We start from the raw sequence: 13987 nt of genomic DNA, 5'->3' as shown, positions 1-13987 counted from the left end.
TCATCCACAGTAATCTCCAGGTCCTCTTCTGCCAAACTATGCCAGTCGGTCCCCAGCCTTGTAATGGTGCTTGGGATTCTTCCATCCCAAGGACAGGACTCTGCACTTGTCCTTGTTGAACCTCATCAGATTTCTTTTGGTCCAGTCCTCCAATTTGTTGATTAGGTTACTCTGGACCCTCTCACTACTCTCCAACATATCTACCTCTCCCCCTAATTTAGTGTAATCTACAACATTGCTGAGGACGCAATCCACCCCCTCATCCAGGTCATTAATAAACATTTTGAACTAAACCAGCCCTAGAAGCAACCCCTTGATACCGACCACCAACCATACATCGAGCCATTGATCACTACCTATTGAGCCTGACTATCTAGCCAGCTTTCTATCCACCTTACAATCCATTTATCCAAACCATACCTCCTTAAATTTCTGGCAAGAATACTGTGGGAGACTGTATCAAAAGTTTTGCTCAAGTCAAGGTATAGCACATTCCATGTCTATAGAGACAGTTACCTTGTTGTAGAAGCTAATCAGTTTGGTCAGGCATGACTTGCCTTTGGTAAATCCATGTTGACTGATCACTTTCCTCTCTTCCAAGTACTTCAAAATGGATTCCTTGAGGATCCTTTCCATAATTGTTCCAGGGACTAAGGTGAATTTAACCAGTCTATAGATTCTCCTTCTTCCCTTTTTTAAAGATGGGCACTACATTTGCCTTTTTCCAATTGTCCAGGACCTCCCCGATCACCATGAGTTTTCAAATATAATGGCCATTGGCTCTGAAATCACATCAGCCTACTCCCTCACTCAGATGCATTAGATCCAGCACCATGGATTCGTATATGTCAAATTTTTGTAAATAGTTCTTCATCTGTCCTTTCTCCACTGAAGGCTGTCCACCTCCTTCCCATTGTGTGTCACCCAGTGCAGTAGTTTGGGAGCTGACTTTGTCTGTGAAGACAGAGGCAAAAAAAGCATCAAGTATTTCAGCTTTTCCTATATAATCTGTCATTAGGTTACCTCCCTGATCCAGTAAGAGTCCCACACCCTCCCTGATCACTCACTTATTGCTAACATGCCTGTAGAAATCTTTCATGTTACCCTTCACATCCCCTGCTAGCTGCAATTCTAATTGTGCTTTGGCCTTCCTGATTACACATCTGCATTCTCAAGCAATATATTTATACTCCTCCCTAGTCATCTGTTCAAGTTTCCTCTTCTTGGAAACTTCCTTTTTGTGTTTAAGCTGACCCAGGATTTTCCTGGTAAGCCAACATGGTTGCCTATCATATTTGCTTTTCTCACTGCGCATCGGGATGGTTGTTCCTGTGCCTTCAATAAGTCTACTTTAAAAGACTGCCAGCTCTCCTGGATTCCTTTCCACTTCATTTTAGCATCCCAGGGGATCCCGCCCGTCAGTGCTATGATTATTTTATTCTATGATTTTAGTTGTGGAAGAGCTAATGAATGCAGTGGAGATGTATTTATTTTTGAGGACCTGTAGTATTTATTTACAGGACTTGTAGTAGATCCATTTGGCTCGCTAGCTCCCATATTAACCAAAAGCCACTGCGGTAGCCAAAGTCCTCACACAAGCCCAGGGTCTCTACATCATGGCCTGAACTAAATGGCCATCCAAGAGGCATATTACCGCTTTGCAACCACTCTCTGTGTATTCTGATGATTGTGCTTTAGCCTTACTCTTTGCAGTGGGGAAGGAAGAGGGATGATATAGTACAGGAGAAAGAGCTGAGGCGGAGGGAATGGGACAGGGAGATGAAAGTGTGTAGAAGACGGAGATTATGAATTTAATTTATGGTGGTTGTGATTTTGTCTTTGTGTGGGTTAAGTTTGGGGTCTAAGAAATATTTAACTTTGTACGCAGTAGGCATACACTGGAAAACAGAAATCACCATGTCAAAGAAAGAAGGATGTCAGAAATTGAAGGAGGCCAGAGAAAGACAGTAAAGACAAGATGTAGTGTTGAAAGCTACTCCATTTCTCCCAACATTTTTTCCGCCTGCTAAATCTGGTGTTGAGAAAGTTCAGGCAATTACCAGTCCAAGTCTATGTCTAGATTGCATCCCTCTGCTGAGAGAGGGATGCAAATCAAGCACTTTGGAAGTGCAAATGAGCCCGGGATTTAAATGAGTACAGGAGCTGCTGGCAGAGCCCCGGCTACACTTTACTTTCACTTTTGACACTGAGTCTGATTGGCACAGTGTCAGAACGTTACTATTCAAAGAAGCCCAGGATATTTAAATCCTGGGCTCATTTGCATTTCCGAAGTGCTTGATTTGCATCCCTCTCTTGGCAGAGGGATGCAGTCTAGACACAGCCCAAGTAAACCTGCTGCACCTCCACCTGATGAAAAGGAGCAGCCTGGCTGTCATTATGACTTCTGTAGCTGCAGTGCCACCTCACTCCTCTGAAGACTTTTCCAGTGATGGCAATATAAAAATACCCTCCAGCAATCCAGGTGAGTGGGACATGACTTCTCAAGATCTCATTGCATACTGGACTGAGAAGAGCCCAGAGAAATACCAGAATCTAGATGCTGACTTTTCATTGACAAAGTGAGACTACACCAATCGGAATTATTATCTGTCCAAATCAGTGTTTAGATATGTGAAGCCTACAAACAGATTGGCAAGAGACAATGGCTCCTCCATTCACCTTCAAAATGAAAGTGTACTGTTTTTATTGCCTCTGTTGCCATAAAATGTTGAAACTGCGTTGCAGCTGTATTAGTCATTAATGGTCACTAACTGCAGGGGAGAACATTCCTTCTCTCTTCTAACAAGGGTCAAAAATGTTCTCCAATCCACCATGCCTCAAGAACACCCATGTCCCTCTTGAGCATTGAGAATTAAATTGTCAGATCTTTGAATTACCATGACATAATTCATGACTTTGCAACAGCTACACCCAGAAATACAAAATTGTTTGGAGAAATGTATTTAATTTATATAAATATGATGACTTCATAATTTTTTTTTGCAAATGTAATTCATACTTAGGTCCTTCCCTCCCATTAGTCCTAGGCCCCTGAAAATCTTAATTCATTCCTGTTGACTAGTTCACTCTATGAATTGTATATATAATACAGAAAAATCCTATAGTTACATGGACCAACGTTCCCTCTAAGCTTTTCCATCCATATGCAGAGTAAAGTTTGCCATGTGCACCAATGCATGTACAGATATGCAACACCAGTAGAAATATATGTGGGGAGGGATAGCTCAGTGGTTTGAGCATTAGCCTGCTAAACCTTGGGTTCTGAGTTTAATCCTTGAAGGGGCCATTTAGGGATCTGTGGCAAATCTCTCAGGAATGGTACTTAGTCCTGCCATGAGGGCAGGGGACTGGACTTGATGATGTCTCAAGGTCCCTTCCAATTCTATAAGATAGGTAAACTCCATCCTTAGAGGTTTTTAAGTCTCGGCTTGACAAAGCCCTGGCTGGGATGATTTAGTTGGGGTTGGTCCTGCTTTGGGCAGTGGGCTGCACTTGATGACCTCCTGAGGTCTCTTCCAATTCTATGGAAGGAAAGGTACCTCTCTAGAGGCCATCTTGTCTGGTCCCCTCCACTCTTAGCAAGGGGACTATTTATTCTATTCTAGAGTGGGAGATCAGAAGCTAAGACATGACATCTGGTCTAAGCATGAGTTGGTTATGCAGTACACTGGCTATGGTTTGCATTTGTTGTTTTAAGGCATTCTGTAAGAAAAAGCTGATAACAGGCAGCTAAATTAACACAGGTCAGAGGGTTGCCCAGCATTTTTGTACTATATTAGCTCTTCAAAATCACTGTACAGACATTTAGCAAGCTTAATCTAAAGCCTGTTCGCTTTTGAATGACTAGGACAAAACAGAGTTGTTGGGTTCTTTGCCTCCCTGAACAACAACCTTCATCGAAAATCTGCATCTCAAATGAACCATCAAGTCTGACTGGTTTGTTTGCTAGGCTGGTGTAGAGATTGAGGGATCAAGCAGACAGGCATTTTTTCCTCTTAGAGTCAGGAGAAAAGAGAATGACATTCTGATTATCCTATCCAGGAATGAAAAAACAGAAGGGACCAAACTCTAGTCTTGTGCAAAAATCTGTGCCCAACACCGTCCCGCCTCTCCCCACTACTTTGTTCCATCCAGCTGCAGCTCACTCAGGGCACGTCTATACTTACCACAGGTGTGAAAAAGCAGAAGGGACCAACATTTATTATTGTGCAAAAATCTGTTTTTCCAGACTCTGACCCACCCCTCCAACCTACATTGCTCCATCCAGCTGCAGCTCACTCAGGATATGTCTTATCAGAAGATAGATGTTCCGGAGGTTGATCTTTTAGTGTTCAATTTAGCAGCTCTAGCATAGACCTGTAAATCAAATGCTCCAAAGAGCCCTCACTGGTGTCAGTACTCCTCCTTTTGTTAGGAGTAAGGGAAGCTGATGGCAGCATTTGCTCCCATCAGCCTCCCGCTGTGTGGATACCACCACGGCTTGATTTAAGGTAAGACAACTCCAGCTATGCATTTTGCATAGTTTGAGTTACATACCTTAAGCCAGGGGTGTCCAAACTTTTTTCAAAGAGGGCCAGATTTGATTAAGTGAACATGCGTGAGAGCCGACCATTTTGCCTGACATTCTTTGAACCATTAAAATTAAATGCAAATTAACTATTTTATGCAAAGTTTATTGCAAACGGCAAACGACATAACACCAACTATACATGTTGTGTCCAAATATATTTATAACTGATTTAGACCAACTGACATTAACTGAGATTTTACAATGTATTCATCTCAATGGAAAGAAAAACTTGCCTACACTAATGTGAAGGGTGAAACTGAGATCTGGACTGCAGTACATAGGCTAGGTCTGGTTCAAAGGCAGTGGTTTTGATGCGCAAAATGTCACGCAGGTGAGAGTCACTTAGTCTTGTCCTCACGCTGTTCTTGTTAAAGTTCATAGCAGAGAATGTCTTCTCACACATATATGTTGAGCCAAACAAGCTCAGCATTTTCTTAGCCAATGTTCGAATCTCTTGAAACCAGCTCTTATCCAGTTGGCGGTAAAAGTTCACAAGAGAGAGCTGTTGGTGATGACTGCGTAACTCGCTGTCACAATGCAGCTCAATGAGCTCGAGCTGCAGCTGATCTGGAGCATCCTCGGGGTCAACAGAGAATGGAGAGGAGAAAAGGCTGATCTCCTTTTCAATAGCTGCGAAGTCCTGAAAGCGCCGTTTAAACTCCCCAGCCAGAGATGCAATGTCTGCTGCATACCTGCTCGTTTGCGCACTGATATTGTCCTGTGGAAAACTGTTCATTATTTCCTGCAACGCTGAAAAATGTATGGTATTGGGCTGTGTTTGTGATAACTGCCTTATGAAAAGTTGCAGCTTTGTCCCAAAGGCTTTGAGGTGTGAATAAAGCTGGTTCACCGCTGCATCTTTCCCCTGAAGACTCGTGTTCAGTACATTCAGATGCTTTGTTATGTCAACTAGAAACCCCAAATCAGTCAGCCAAATAGGATCAGATAGTTCTCGCATTGGTTGTCCCTTTGTTTCCAAGAATTCTCCGATTTCCTTTCTGAGACAGTAGAAACGCTGCAGTGCAGACCCCCGACTGAGCCATCTTACATCGTTGTGATATAAAACATCTTCGTATTCATCCTGGATGTCCAGTAGAAACTGTTTAAACTGGCGGTGGCACAGGGCTTTAGAGCGAATAAAATTAATTGTCTTTAGCACCGGTTTCATAACATGATCATATTTGAGATGTTTAGCACAGAGAACTTGTTGATGAATGATACAATGGAGTTTAATAGCTTTGCCTCCTTCTTCGATCACCTTGTTACAGATTAGGGTTGATAATCCACTTCGTTCACCAACCATGGCAGGTGCCCCATCAGTAATAATCCCAGTAACTTTGTTCCAAGGCAGTTTCATGTCATCTATGGTGGAACTAACAGAAACAAATAAATCTTTTCCTCTTGTTTGGTCCGTAAGGCTCTGGAGGTCAAGTAGCTCTTCAGTCACATTCATTTCATCGTCTACCCCTCTCATAAAAATCAGCAACTGAGCTGTGTCAGATAGGTCCGTGCTTTCATCACAGGCTATTGAAAAGAAGTCAAAATCCACTCCTTTGGATGTCAACTGTCTCTTAATATCTGATGAAATCTCTTCAATTCTCCGTGCTACAGTGTTACGAGCCAGGCAAATGTTGGCAAACTCTTGCTTCTTCTCGGGACAGATATTCTCAACCATTTTCATAACGCATTCTTTGATAAAGTCACCCTCAGCAAAAGATTTGCAATTTTTAGCAATTAACGTTGCCACCTCATAGCTCACCCTTGTGGCATCTTCATTTGACTCACGGGCTCTTATGAAAAATTTCTGTTGTGACATTAAAACAGCTTCAAGTTGCTTCAACTTTTCACTGCGGTCGTGCCCTGTAAGCTTGTCGTACGTGCTATGTCTCAACTGGTAGTGTCTCTTGACATTAAATTCCTTATAAACAGCCACAGTCTCTTGGCATATCAGACAAACACAGTGATTCTCTATTTCAGTGAAGAAATATTCCACTTTCCACCTGTCCTGGAAGCGGCGGCCCTCACTGTCAACTTTCCTTCTCTTATTTACAGTCGCCATTTTTTTAAATTGACCAGAAGGGGAAGGGATCATGTGAGCGCAGTGCCAGAGGTTTAATACACTGCCCAAGTAATACATTGCACTAATACACTGCCCAACAAGAATTCTCTTGCCTTTGTGGCTGTTTGTGGCGAAGTCTCTAATGATGAGCTCCACGTGCCTGAGCCCGTTTGTGGCAAAGTCTCTAATGTTCGCAGCTCCACGTGCCTGAGCCCATTTGTGGCAAAGTCTCTAATGTTCGCAGCTCCACGTGCCTGAGCCCGCCAGGAAGCTGACAGTGCACAGGGCCAATCACAGATACTGAGCTTGAGCAGCTGCGGAGTCCGTCCCTGATCTCAGCAGCTGCGGAGTCCGTCCCTGCACTCTCGGCCCCAAGGTAGAGGGCTTGCAGGGTCAGAGGCGGGCGGAGAGCGCAGGGCACGCTGGCCTCACGGCGGCCCGGGGGCAGGGCGAACCCGTAGCCAAGTGGGGGAGCGGGGCTGCGGACGTGCCCTACATGGAGGACTTTAGGACCGCAGCGGCCGCCATGGACAGCGGCGGCGCGGTCGGAAGCGGCGCCAGTCAGAGGAGCGCCGGGGAGCCAGGAGAGGGGGAGGAAGCGGGGGCTGTCCCCGCACTCTCAGCCCCAAAGCGGAGTGCAGGGGCAGGGTTTGGGACCGTGGCGGCAGCGGCGGCCCGAAGCGGCGCGCTGAGTGCGCCAGTTAAAAAAAAGCACCGGGGAGCCGGGAGAAGCGGGGGGCCGTATTAAATCCGACCGCAGGCCGCATTTGGCCCGCGGGCCGGACTTTGGACATGCCTGCCTTAAGCCAAGCTTCCTGGTCTAGCGTAGACCAGGCCTCAGTGCTTCTGCCTCCTAGATCCCTATCTGCTGCCCCTAGCCCCTGCCATGCCTAATCAAGAGGGCCTTAACAATAGAAGGGCCTAAGGCTATAGCCTTATTAGCCTAATTGCTAATCCAGCCCTGGTGATCTTTGATGTGTAATATAATCTCTTTAGATCTCAATTCCCCTTCTGTACAGTGGGAATAAGAGCTCTTCCTTTCTCCCACATTTTGTCTATTTATATTGTAAGATCCTTGGAAATGCGATTGCCTTTTATTCTTTTTGTCTTTGTATGAGTAGTACAGAACCCACACAATGGTGCCATAATTAGAGCTGGTAGACATTTTTTCACTGAAGCCTTTATTCAATAAAAATTACTTTTTGACCAAAGTGGGTATTTTCATTTTGGTCAAATTTTACAGTTTATCATCAAATTCCCTCCAAACCTGGAAGATTCTTTGGTCAATTCAGTACATTCAGTTTTAAAATGGAAAATCACTTTTAAAGAGCAAAACAGTTTTAAAAACTGGAAATGTTTTGTTTTCAGTATGTTTTTCGCTGTCCCTTAAATGTGCATATTATTGTAGTACCAAGAGAACCCAAGAAAAATTGTGGCTTTTTTGTGGATATAAAATGACAATTATATTTTGTGCAGGGGTTTATTTCATTTTTTTATAAGTCCCTAGTTATACACCCTTGGTAAAACACTGGGGTCAACGGCAGATATTCCATTAAGTGCTAGCTAGGCTTCAGAGATAGGCTTTGACCTTAGTTATCTACAAAACCAGTATGACATTAACTATAGACCATCAGAAAAACATGCTACTGCAGATGCAGTCTTTCTTTCCCTTTCTCTGGGTATAGAGTTTCTTTCCTAGATGACCTTCCCATTATAACTAAGGTGGTCACCTTGAGACAAAAGACCCCCAACCACATTGCATTGAAAGTTTTCTTTTCTAACACTCAGCAATCTTCAGTGCAGTTCTTTTTCAGATATCAGTTATGTATTAACTTCGATTTATTAATATCAGATTTACCAAGAACATTTGGCAAGACAATAAAGAGTAAAAACCTCACAACATATCTCTCACGTTTATAGTTTTCTATGTAGGGAAGACATTATGGGTGAGAGATGAACAGAGAAAAGGGTAAAGAGTAAAGCAGACATTGGGACCAGTGACATATTTGATAGAGACAAAAGGGGAGACAAAGAGGAGGCCCATTGATAAACTGTTCCCATAAAAACAGTCTGTATGATTACAAGGAGTTAGGAAAACTAGCTTTGCTGGCCTTGAGGAAGAGGAGAAGGTGGTGTCAAAAAATGGTAACCAAGACAAGGAGAAATTGTCCCTGGAGGGTATGAACATGATAAAACTCAAGTATCACTTTCTCTACCTGGACATCACCAGCCATAGTGAAATTGCAGACCTCCCATAAGGTTAAACTTTTCTTTCTTTCTTTCTTTCTTTCTTTCTTTCTTTCTTTCTTTCTTTCTTTCTTTCTTTCTTTCTTTCTTTCTTTCTTTCTTTCTTTCTTTCTTTCTTTCTTTCTTTCTTATTGGGGTATTTGTTAAAGTCTTTAGAGGGGAGAAGAGGGCTGTGTTGAAATTACAAGCTATTATTTTAAATGAGACTTAAGTGGCTTCTGGTACTGCTTGCAGATTAGGGGGCTCAGCATGAAAGCATGTTGAAATATAACAGAGTCTGGGGGCATAGCTGTGAGGGTGAAATCAGGGCAAGTTGCTTAAAACCAGGGTTACCTACAGCCCAAGACTGGGGTCCTCCTCTATAAGGCAACAAACCAGTCACACAGAGCACTTCAGCTGTTACTCTAGCCAGCAAGATGTCTCATCAGCAGTCCCCTTACAGCAGGGGTTCCCAACCTGAGTTACGCGTACCCCCAGGGGGTACAAGAAGCTTGTCATGAGAGTACGGGGACCATTTGGTAAATAACTAGATTATCCTAATTGAAATATTCCAAAAGTAGTAGTGTTAGTGAAAAAAGTTGTGGATTCTAGAGTCTAGAATTTATTTCCTTTCATATTGAATAGGGAGTACGGGAAGGTTTACTAAAAGCTAAGAGGGTACGGGGACCAAAAAAGGTTGGGAACCCCTGCCTTAGACACTCTAGCATTACCTATGCCACAACCAGCACCGCTCCTTACACAGATGAGAGGCCATGAAAACCAATCTCACTGAATCCAAACTGGTCCTACTAACCCCAAAGGATCAGCCGCAGTCCCATGTCAGTTTATACCTTAGGGCTATGTCTACACTATAGCCTCTTGCGCAAAAACATGCAAATGAGGCAGAGCATGGAATATTTCTGTACCTCATTTACATAATTAACAAGGCTACATTTTTGCTCAAGAGGCTTTTGCGCAAAAAGGAGACATATCCACATTTTTTTCAGGAAGAACAGCTCTTGCGCAAGAGATGGGTTTTGCACAAAAAGGAGCCGTGTAGACTCCTAAAAGAGCCATTTTTGCCTCTTTCACAAAAATAGAGCCTAATTAATTATGCAAATGTGGTGTGGCGATATTCTACGCTCACCTCATTTGCATATGTTTTTGCGCAAAAGGCTATAGTGTAGACATAGCCTAGATCTTCCCCAGAAGAGCTCGCTGGGACAATCCTTCAGAATTTAAAATCTAAAGGTTTATTAATAAAAAGAAAAGGTTGAGAGTAGAATTGTTAAAGAAAACACATTACATACACCAATCACCAAATTCTCGATGCAGGATCTTAGCAGAAATGTAACAAACTGCCAGTTAAAAGTCTCTAGTGTACATCCTATGTCAGGATGGGTCAACAGATCCTTTTGGGCTCTCTGTCCCTAGCAAAGGTGTCTGGAGCAGCGGGCAAGAATGAAGACTATTGCATAAAAGCCTCCTCCTGAGCTATTACTTGATTGAACACATGGATTTTCTGGAAATATTCTAAACTGTAAGTTCCTGCCAACACATGACTTAGCAAATGACAAAAACCTCCTGCTGACTGCATTGCTGGGGGCGGGGAGGGAATTGTCTTCTAAGTCACTTCATTACTATGATTTGTAAATGATTCTCTGAAGCTTTGTAATTATTTCAGCTGCATTGCCTTTTAAACTCTGCAACTCGTTGTAATCTTAAACCTTGCAACTCTATAATTTTTGTAAAACCTTGCAACTTTGTACCTCTCAGCAATTTTGCTTAATGAGTTCAGAAAATTACTGTAAGCTTGGTGATTGTTGAGCTTCGTAATCTTTGTAACTCTCAGCCACCTTGCTTGTAACTTGCTCTAAACTGCATTCTCCCCTGGGATATGAATGTGTGTGTGTGACTGGAAACTATCGAGTGTTTGGGATTAGAAACTGCAAGGCTGAGCACATGGAACCAGGTGATGAGTTGTCAGACCAATCAAGGCTGAGAAAATGAAGGAGACTGCTGCTCTGCTGGATCAAGGGAAGTCTGGGCATGCTCCCTGGTGACAAATGTGGATGAGTCACGAGAGTTGTACAATGGCAATAAAAGGAGAGAGTATGTGGCAGAAACCCTCTTTCTGAGACGCTCTTCTTCCTTGCAGCCAGTTTTATTTCCTGACCAGCTCCGCAGTCATGATCAGCAGACAGACCCGCCAGGTGCAACATGCCTTGGTTCCTTCTGCAACCCAAATGCCTGTGTAAGTGTGTGAGTGCCTGAAAGCAGGAATGAATGTATGTAAATGAGTGAATGAAGGAGTGTGTGTGTATATGTGTGAGTGTGAGAGAGAGAGAGATCGCTGATTCCCCTTTAATTTAAACCATCAGTGGCAACTCTGTCCTCTTTAGTTTAACCATATAGTGCATATAGTGGAGTGTTAATTCCTCAATCAATAAACCCTAGAGTAACCCAGGGTGGATTGCGATGGAAATTTTTGGGGTAACGAAGACCAAGATGGAGGCACCCCCAGGACACTTTTATAATCTTGTCCATCCAGAGTGAAATCTGTTTTTCTCCTGCCTGATGGTACCTCCCAAAATGTAGGTGATCACATGATCACCATGTCCTTTTTAGGCAAGGAGACATGGAGTACCCAGGTATTTCCTTCTTAGGCAAGGGGCATGTAACAGGTCCACCTGCTGGTGAGCACCCCTCTGCGGCCAAGTGAGTCTGTGCAGGGCCCTTGCTTGGTTGTCTAGTCACCCTCAAAGTCCTGGAACAGTTGAGGCCAACGTGCGGCTTGCAAGCTGCATGTGGTTCTTCCCCCAAAAAGTGTGGCTTGTGAAACCACACCTGTACCCCTGAAAATAACACACCTCCCAGTTCACAAGGGCAGGAGAGCCATCCGGCATGGCCGTTCAAAATGACATCTTCACAATGGAGGCGGTCGGTGGGAGCCTAATGTGGCCAAAAAGACTTTAACCGCGTATCTTAAAGGGGCAGTCCTTTTTTTTCCCTCAACTAAACAAGGCTGGGGGCTATATGCACAACTATTTTGGCTCTTCACCTGTAATGGGTTGGCCACCTGTCCTGGAACCAGGGCCTGACTAGCCCTGTCCACAATGCTAGTAAGTCTCTGCTTGTGGCTGGTGTTTGCCCACTGCATATGGATCCTACCCAGATCTAGGCTCAGCTCACACTGGGAGCTAGCCATAGTGCTGATCTCCCAGTCAGGGTATAGTCCTGGCTGGGTGGAGCTCCTGAAGGGAACTGTCAAGCTCCAGACCTGCAGCTTTTTATACCTCTCTCCTGGGTCCTGACTGGCTGCCACGGAGACAGCCACTATAGTTTATGGCGGACTACTCCTCCTGCTAGGATGGGTTGCGGCAAGACTGCTAGCCTCCTGTAGGAGGCGTTAGGGCCTAGTCCAGTCCATCACACTCCTCCGCCTGCCCCCCCCAAAAGTTTTGGTTGGAAGTATTCCCGAGATCGACAGCTGCATCTGCCCAGGAAAAGAAATCTGCATTACCATGTTGGGACCATGGATGGTGTTCAACTGTGAAGATTGTAATGTAATCCGGGGATTGGTGTCCTTCATCTTCTGCAGCCACCTCAAAGATGCATGATCTGTAATGAGCTGAAGTGGGGCTCCTAGTAGGTAGTAGCGTAGGGCTACCACCACCCAGAGGACAGCTAAACATTCTCGCTCTATGGTTGAGTACCTGGTCTCCCGCAGGTGCAATTTTTTATTTAAATAGAGGATGGGATGCTCTACTGTAGAAGCTATAGAAACCATTTTCATATTTAGCTAGAAGCCATCTTGTATATCAGAAACCATTTCAGCTTTTCTCTCAAGCACGTAGACCAGAGTGAACTTTCTGTCACCTCGTGAGAAGAGGCCTACAGGATGGGCTATTGGTATGTGTTAATTGGGCTGGTTGGGACAGGAGATGTACTCCTTTGTACCTCTCCACCATCTGGTTGATAAGGCTTTGTTTTTCCAAGTTTAATTGAAGATTTCTGTAATTGGATGCCCTGACGTTAGACTGTTTGGCTAAGGGTATAAAGATACTAGGATTAATTGTATTAGCCAGCCTTACTGGGCCTGGCTTTGCTGGGACCACGTTTGGCTCATGCTGTGCTTTATTAATTAATAAAGCTGTTTGTTAGCTGCCTAAACAGAGAGGAGCGTTTTTTTTGCTTCAACAATTTGGAGGTTCCACCAAGATTCCTAACGTGCCACTTGCCCATATGGACGGACCAGCATTCCACTTCCAAACCTCTCAGAGCACTCAATAGAAGGTAAGGAGATACCTGTTATGAAATCTCCTGGTGAGGGCTTAGGATTTGGAGTGCCGGCCGGCCATTGAGATAAGGGGAGCTACGGAATTCAATTTTGTGGAGCGGCTAACATTTTGTCTGTCTGTGTCTGTCTTTGTCTATTAGGCCTGTCTTATGTGTCACAGTTCCAAAAGGGCACACCGGTGTCTCTAGTGAGCCAGCCATGCGCTGGACCCTCTATGTTCGGACGCTAAAAGCTGGTGTGGCGCCATTACTCTTTCTCAGCACATGGAACTGTAGAGAAGCTTTGTTGTCTCTTTCTCTTACTTGTGGACGTAGTACTGACCTCTGAGGCTAACCCCAAGCCATAGTATTTCCCCATTCCACCAGGCTGTCTCCAGGCGCCAGGACGTGGTGTTCTGCCGGGCTGGGGCAGGTGCCGGAAACCCCTGCGAGCCAGGTGGACTTTGAGTCCAGTGCCTTGCAACAAAGAGGGGGAAGATCAGTGCGAGCAGGTGGATTTCTCTTAATTCGGTGACTAGCAGAAGATAGTGTAAGCAGGCGGACTTTTGGTTCGGTGCCTTACAGAATCTGTTTAAGCGCGCGCAGGAAATGAGGGTAGGTCAATCTACAGGAATTCCAGTGCCTTTATGATAAGTACCTTCTGGTATAAGATCCTAATGAAGTCTGATATTAAGTGCCGGGTGTCTTAAGGCAGCACCACTTAATAGAAACCCATGGGAACTAGACAGTAAAGAAAGATGCATCGAAATGTGGAAACTGTAAGAAAAATGTGAAAAGGAGAAAAAAAATGTGTGTGGAAAAAGATGAGTATG

General features: G+C 44.3%; 1 long non-coding RNA gene across 2 annotated transcripts in view; it reads right to left on the bottom strand.

Moving 5' to 3' along the window:
* Positions 1-13987, bottom strand: part of LOC142830381 (uncharacterized) — a 98722-nt gene that overhangs the window by 57254 nt on the left and 27481 nt on the right. For both annotated transcript variants that reach the window (XR_012905570.2, XR_012905571.2), the window contains exon 3: positions 517-954. This is a non-coding gene — a long non-coding RNA (uncharacterized LOC142830381). The remainder of the gene's footprint in view (positions 1-516; positions 955-13987) is intronic.

This window comes from Pelodiscus sinensis, chromosome 8 (genome assembly GCF_052426305.1).
Source record: "Pelodiscus sinensis isolate ZL-2025 chromosome 8, ASM5242630v1, whole genome shotgun sequence".
In the NCBI taxonomy this organism is placed as follows: domain Eukaryota; kingdom Metazoa; phylum Chordata; order Testudines; family Trionychidae; genus Pelodiscus; species Pelodiscus sinensis.
The sequence above is the reverse complement of the archived record's forward strand: the minus strand, read 5'-3'. Positions and strand labels throughout refer to the sequence as shown.